Raw genomic sequence first — 7437 nt, 5'->3', positions numbered from 1 at the left:
AAGATGAAAGTATTTGGAGGGGGCCCTTTGGGAGGTGATGAGGTCATGAGGGTGGAGCCCTCAGAGCCTTTCCACCACTGAGGTCAGAGCAAGCAGGTGGCCCTCCGCAACCTGGAACAGGGCCCTCCCCAGAACACGGCCACTGGCACCCTGGCCTCGCACCTGCAGCCTCTGCAGCCCCTGTTGTTGATCAGCCCTCAGCCTACGGTACTTTCTTCCAGCAACCCAGACAAACCGAGACATCAAAGCGGCATTGTTCGTCTGGGGTAATACCTAAGGTTCCTTGCCTCATGCCAACGACGTGGACACACAAAGAGTGAAGTGAGCAGCGAAAGTTTAACAGGCGAAAGAAAGAGAAAAGCTCTCCTGAAGACAGGGGGGTCCTGAGCGGGTCTTCTGGTCCAAGGTGAGGTGCAGGAGGTTTTGTGAACGAGCTTGAGGCAGCAGTGTCTGGTGTACATAGAGCACAAAAGATTGGTCGTATCAGGTGAGCCACAAGTATAGCACACAAAGAACTGGTTAGGGCTAGGTGTGCCATTCACACAGCACGAAGAAGCTGGCCGCCCCGGTCTAATCTTTTGGTTTTTATTTTTTTGAGACAGAGTCTCACTCTGTCACCCAGGCTGGAGTGCAGTGGGCACCATCTCAGCTCACTGCAGCCTCTACCTCCCGGGTTCAAGCGATTCTCCTGCCTCAGCCTCCCAAGTAGCTGGGATTACAGGTGCCCACCACCACTCCTGACTAATTTTTGTATTTTTAGTAGAGACAGGGTTTTACCACGTTGGCCAGGCTGGTCTTGAACTCCTGACCTCAAGTGATCCACCTGCCTCGGCCTCGCAGAGTGCTGGGGTTACAGGTGTGGGCCACTGCACCTGGCCACCACCCTAATGTTTCACTATGCAAGTGGGTTCTCTACCTGGCTGGTGCCATGTTGCCTGCCTCCTTACTGTACAAGTGGTGACAAAGGGAAGGGAAGATGGAGCCTCCAGGCTGACCACGCGTGCCCTCAGGTAGTCCTTTCCTGCTGGCGCAGCTGCTGGCATTCACCCACGCACGCTTCCAGCTTGCTTATCTATGTTGCCAGCTCGGTTTTTCAGGCTGCTCTTTGTTTGTTAGAAAAGAAATGATTTGGGGGCTGCTTCTTGTTAAAAAGAAAAGCTTTCCCAGGACTCCATTACCCTCACTACCTGCCTAAAATAATTTCTTTCTAGCTCCTGTATCAACACCCCCAGCCCGCCCTCCCTTTTACCTGGTCCCCGTGCTGTTCCTGGCCACTCATGATGGCACCAATTTCCTTGATTGCAGAGATGCCTGGCAGCCCCAGAGCAACCTGTGCCTGGACCCCAAAAAGCATGGAACTTAGGGGGAGGAACAAGAGAGATGCTCACTTATTAGAAATAAATTGCATACATTAAAACAATGGTGCAGGAGGGCAGAGAAGGAAAATGAAGTCAAGAATTCAGGTTTTAGATTTTAAATCGCCAGTTTTCTCATTCTTAAACATCTGGTTTTGCAACTGAGGAACGTGGGGAAATGCCTGGTTTCTCTCCAGGGAATCCTGCATCCAGCTATTTTATTTGTTTCAAAGCGTTTTCATCAGATTTTAAAGATGGTTTGCTGCCTGAAGATGAGAGGAATGCTTGTCAGAGTAATTTTTCATAGCTCTGCTCTTTCATCCAACTAGATCAACAAACTAAGCAGGTGTTTAGGAAAATGGCTGCATTTTGTATCTGCGGGAGCCTCAAAAGCAAGGGAGATGCAAAACTGTTCTAAAATCATCCAGACACATTTTGCATCTAAAAATATGTGCATATTCATTTACCTTCAGATCCCTAAAATGATGTCTTCTGAAGTTGCCAGTTTTCCTTTCTGTTTGCAGTGTTGAGACCTCATCTCTGGAAGGTGGGGAATGTTCTTTTTGCTGTCCAAAGCAGGCAGGATTCCTGAGACTTACTCATCAGCCAAAAATATTCTTCAACTGCAAATCTCTTAAAGGCCACCTGGATCACCTTAGTCCCCCAAGCCTCACCCAGCCGGACATATCACACAACCATCTACCAACAGGGTGTGCAGCTTTGGGGCTTCTTCCTAACCACCACAGCAAGCTCAAAAATGCCCCTCAGCACTGGGCAGCTGGAGGGTGTCTGTGCTGAACACCCTGTGTCTCAGTGTCCCATCCAGGCTGCTGGTGGTCAGGCCCTATGAGAAGGGCTCCTCACGCACTAAAAACACATAAGCATGGCGACGTGGGGTGGAGAGTGACAGCCCAGGCTTACGCCGAGGCTTGGTTCCCAAAGCTCGTTTTGATTTTGTTTGGTTTTCTTTCCCAATAGCCGTTTGATGGACTGAGAGCTCCTAATGAGAATACAAACTTAGACCAAATAAACTATTAAGTTGAGAGCTTGGATCTACAAGCAGGCATATCTTTCTAAACTGTGAATCATTTACTGGGTCTCAGACTGGCCTTGCCACGTGTACTGCATTTTTGAAATGGCCTAAATGGGTTTGTTCTGCTCCCATAGATCAGCCCTCTTGCTCTCCCAGCAGGAAATTGATTGTGAAAGAAAATTTTCTGACTAGAAAGGGAAAGAAAAATGTGCATCTTTCATCAAATACTAAAGGGTATTTGACGAGTCATATTTCAGTTTGAAGCTGATTTGCAAATGCATCTCCATTTACTCTCACCATTTAACCCATGCAAAATTTGCATGTAAGAATAAGAAAGATTAATAAAATCTTGCATTTCAAAGTAGTTTTAAGATACTGCTATTCTTGCACCCCCAAAATGGATGACTTTCTGAAGAATGTGTTAACCCAATTATTCTGAGTGAATAAAAGAACTATTTGAAAGAAATATGAAGCATATTTTCCCAAACAGAAAAATTCCTTTGTAATGCAATTAATCAAGTGCTACTTTTAAATTATTCACCTTACGATTTCGAGTTTTGAAAATCCTATTTTTCTAAAGCAGAATATATATCTACCCAGCCTGGTTTGAATTTCCTGCCCCACCTCCGATTTCCTTGTGAACAGATGACACAAAGAAAGTGTGTAACGTTCAATGGGATGACTTCCCTGAGGAGTTCCAGTTACTCAAGTATCCCCGAAAAGCCTGGCCAACTCTGCTAACCCTAACCCTTTACATAATGTCAACAAGACGTCTAGCTTTTCCTTGTAATCCTCACCACCACCTCCATCCCCATCAAAGTTGTTGCAGAAGCAGTATGAGAGAATCACACTGTAAATTTGGATTGTTTTGGAGCATTTCTTCCATTTTGAATCGATCAACAGGTCATATTTAACAATATATGCTCATACATCGCATTACATATTATCCAGAAATGGAAAACACCTTAAACCCTCATCGCATCATTTCAGCCCGTGTTCCACAGCTGGTCCTTTCTCAGGAGCCGTTCACACGCAGTGCCGAGGACGCCCAGCAGATGGCAGCACCAAGGCTCACAGACAGCAGAAACCAAGCCGGAGCTCAAGGGGCGTTCGATGCCCGCCGTGATATCGGCAGGACACCTGCGAAAGGCAAATTATGTTCTCTCTTCGTGATTCTCCTTCCAAACACATCTGACAACTCACCTTTTATTAACACGTTTGCGTCCTCTGAGACAGTGCTTTTGCACACCACCACGCTCCTGCTGCGCAAAGCCTCAATCAGGGATTAAGAAGGCTAAGATTCTATGTAAAGAATATTTACGTCTTAATTGTCCTGAAAGCTTGGCATGGTAATTGAAGAATTCAAAGGTCAAAAAATCTACTTTGTCTCTCCTATTTTTCAGAAAATCAGGAAGCCAACAACACCAAGATTGATAGAAATACATTTTCCTTGTCTCTCCTGCACATTATACTAAGTGGTAATGTCGAGCTGACAGGACTTTGTGATGTTTTATATCTGAAGGTGAACACGCCTGAGTATGCCCCCTACGGAGACGCTCACTTATAGTTAAAGGAAGAGCAGGGAACTCGCAAAAGAAGCCGTCACAAAGGATAGCGAACACTGGAAAAACTGTTTAACCTCAGCAGCAATCAAGTCCAAAAAAACCCACTGAGATGTCATGGCTTACAATCAAATTATTGCACACCAAAATGTATTAATAATGAATCCCACATGAGAGAAAATAAATTGATCCAACCTTTCTGAGGGAAAATGGAGCCAGAGACCCAGACGCTTTAAAAATGTTCATAGTCTTTGGCTTATTAGCAACACTCTTGGGACTGTAACTGAAGAAAAAAATCTAAAATCCAAAATACACAGTCAAGATTATTCACTCCAACAGTACATGTAACAGTAAAACACAGGACACATTCTAAACATTGCAAAAGAATAGTAACTAAATTATATTTATATGACTGTATATATTTAGTCAATAAAATAATGCCCATACATACTTTCAGAGCTGAGCATTTGAAAGGATACAGGTAAGCTCTCTCTAAATAGTAGGATTAATGATATTTTCATGCTATTCTTTTGCTTATCTATGTTTTTAAGTTTTATGCAACAAGCTTGTTTTGGGAGTAAGAAAATCATTAAAAGAGACTTCAATTTACTGGCAGTATAGTACAGGCTGCGCTACGTGAAAGCACGCACTGCACATAAAAGAGGGAGATAAGGCCGGGCACGGCAGCTCATGCCTGTAATCCCTACACTTTGGGAGGTCGAGGCGGGTGAATGACGAGGTTAGGAGTTTGAGACCAGCCTGGCCAATATGATGAAACCCTGTCTCTACTAAAAAACAAAAATTAGCCAGCCGGAGGCTGAGGCAGAAGAATCGCTTGAACCCGGGAGGCAGAGGTTGCAGTGAGCTGAGATCGTGCCACTGCATCCAGCCTGGGTGACAGAGTGAGACTCCATCTCAAAAAAAANAAAAAAAAGGAAAGAAAGAAAGAAAGAAGAAAGAAAGAAAGAAAGAAAGAAAGAAGAAAGAAGGAAGGAAGGAAGGAAGGAAGGAAAGAAAGAAAGAAAGAAAGAGGAGAGAAAGAAAGAGAAAAGAAAGAAAGAAAGAGAGAGAGGGAGAGAGAGCGAGGGAGGGGGGGAGGGAGATACACTGTAAGTGGTTCTCACTTATGGCTGACCTGTGGGTAATTTTACTACTTTCTCCATTTTATGCTTTCTCCAATGAGCCTGAACTACATTTTATATCAGAAAAAAATTTTAATGAAAATATGAGCTGTGACCCATACTAAAAATTAACTCAAAATAGATCATACTTAAATGTAAAACCTAAAATCATGAAACGTCTAGAAGAAAATCTTGTCAACCTTGGGTTAGACAAAGATTACTCGGGACACTAAAAATATAACCACCCCCCCCCAACACACACACAAAAATTGAAAAACTGGGCTTCATCGGAATTTAAAACTTCTGCTTTTTGAAAGACGCTTAGGAATATGAACAGACGAGCCAGGGACTGGAAGAAAATCATTTGCAAAGCACATATCTGATAAGGACTTTTATTCACTTTATAAAAAGAATTATCAGAACTTGATCATAAGAAAACCCAGTTTAAAATATGAGCAGAAGGTTCGAACAGACAGGTCACCAAAGAGGGTATGTGGAGGGCAAAGATGCTCATGGAAGTCATCATTCGGGAAAAGCAAATTGAACCATATGGGAAACTGCAACCCATCTATTAAAAGAGCTTGTTTGTTTGTTTATTTATTTATTTATTGGAGGCTGGAGTGCAGCGGCGTGATCTCGGCTCACTGCAACCTCCGCCTCCTGGGTTCAAGCGATTCTCCTGCCTCAGCCTCTGAGTAGCTGGGGCTACAGACGCACGTCGCTAGGCCCGGCTAATCTTTTGTGTTTTAGTGGAGGCGGGGTTTCACTGTGTTGCCCAAGCTAGTCTCGAACTCCTGAGCTCAGGCAATCCGCCCACCTCGGCCTCCCAAAGCGCTGGGATTACAGGCGTGAGCCACCGCCCCTGGCCTGCATTTTTTTTAAACCTGCCAAAACCAACCACTACGGATTGAGAGCACCTTCTGCCGCGTTCTGCTGGTGTGAGCGCAGAATGGCGCCGGCACTTTGGAAAGCCACTGGCCTCTCTACAGGTAAACAAGGCTGTCTTATTACCCACAGATTCCACTGCTCACTGCTTACCCGAGAAACATGAAAACTTCGGTCCACACAAAACCCATATACAAAGGTTTACAGCACTGATGTATTTATTTATGTAGGGACGGAGTCTCCCTCTGTCGCCCAGGCTCCTGCGCAGTGGCCATCCCCATTCATTGCAAATTCAGGGCTCACGCGATTCTCCTGCTTGAGTGAGGCGGGGCTGTTGCCTGAATCTAGGTGTGGCTTTTTGGAAACAAGACCAATTAGGTCACTAACTCATTCATTCAGTAGCCCAAGCAGAGGTTCCAGTCAATCAGATTTAAAACTTACTTGTAACAAATACTTCTGCTGCATTAATTTTCATTTCAGGCCCCCCATATGGAGAAGAAAAGGGTACTTTTATCTTGCCATTTGAGGATCTTTTTAATGCGTTGTTGCTGCCCTAAGGAAGAAAAGGAATTCTCCTTTATCCCCAGTGTCCGCGGAAGGAACCGGGAAGTAGAATGACAGCAATATTGGAAACTGCCTTCCATCCGAAGTGACTTGGTACCAGCCATGGCCCTTCCTGTGCACAGATGACAGAATGTACAGAGCCCTGTGGAAAGGGCGAAAGGAATTGCATTTCTAAAATGCTGCTCAGTGTCGCATCCTCAGAAAGCCTCTGCTTCCCTCAGCTCAGGGCTTTCCTTTTCATCACGCCCAGTAAGGATGAGCTGAACTACAAATCGCCCTCCCCACAAACTCCCGAGCCACTCTTGCACGGTCACTTTCTTTTCCTTCCAACTGTGGCGTACAAGGACCTTTACACTTTGGTGACATGGAACACGCACACTATACACATAGGAAACGGCGTTTTCATGAGGGAACACGTGAGCTAGGTGCAGTGTCTTCTGGTCGTTTTCGTTCTGTTCTATACTACGTGTTTCATTCTGTAAAATGCTGGTTGAGACCCTAAAAAGACTCGATCCCTCACTCAGGAGTAGAGTGACCCGTGATGCGAAAAGCACAGCTCCAGTGAGCCTGGACGCACAGCACTTCAGAGCCTCCTTAGCGACTGTGGCTTGCTGAGACCACTGGCTTTAGGCAGCCAGAGGCAGCCGGCGGCTTTCCTGACAGACCTGCTACTTCGCGTCATTCTGTTCACGGCCTTCAATGTGATTCAAACTGCCGTTTGTTTAAAATAAAAATAATCTGGCTGGGCGCGGTGGCTCATGCCTGTAATCCCAGCACTTTCGGAGGCCTAGGCAGGGGGATCGCCTGAGGTTAGGGGTTGGAGACCAGCCTGGCCAGCATGGTGAAACCCTATCTCTACTAAAAATACAAAAAATTAGCTGGGCATTGTGGTGGGCGCCTGTAATCCCAGGTACTTG

The 7437-nt window shown here is 45.4% G+C and overlaps 1 long non-coding RNA gene across 1 annotated transcript; it reads right to left on the bottom strand.

The window, feature by feature from the left end:
• Positions 1-348: 348 nt before the first annotated feature.
• On the bottom strand, positions 349-3771 carry LOC108297040. The gene is made up of 3 exons (XR_001822080.2): positions 3592-3771; positions 1250-1330; positions 349-450 (listed from the first exon to the last, which is right to left on the bottom strand). It is a non-coding gene; the product is annotated as an uncharacterized LOC108297040 (long non-coding RNA).
• Between the last annotated feature and the right edge of the window lie 3666 nt (positions 3772-7437).

The sequence above is a fragment of the Cebus imitator genome, unplaced genomic scaffold (genome assembly GCF_001604975.1).
Source record: "Cebus imitator isolate Cc_AM_T3 unplaced genomic scaffold, Cebus_imitator-1.0 Scaffold20, whole genome shotgun sequence".
Lineage (NCBI taxonomy): Eukaryota > Metazoa > Chordata > Mammalia > Primates > Cebidae > Cebus > Cebus imitator.
This window is presented reverse-complemented; position numbering and strand designations above follow the sequence as displayed.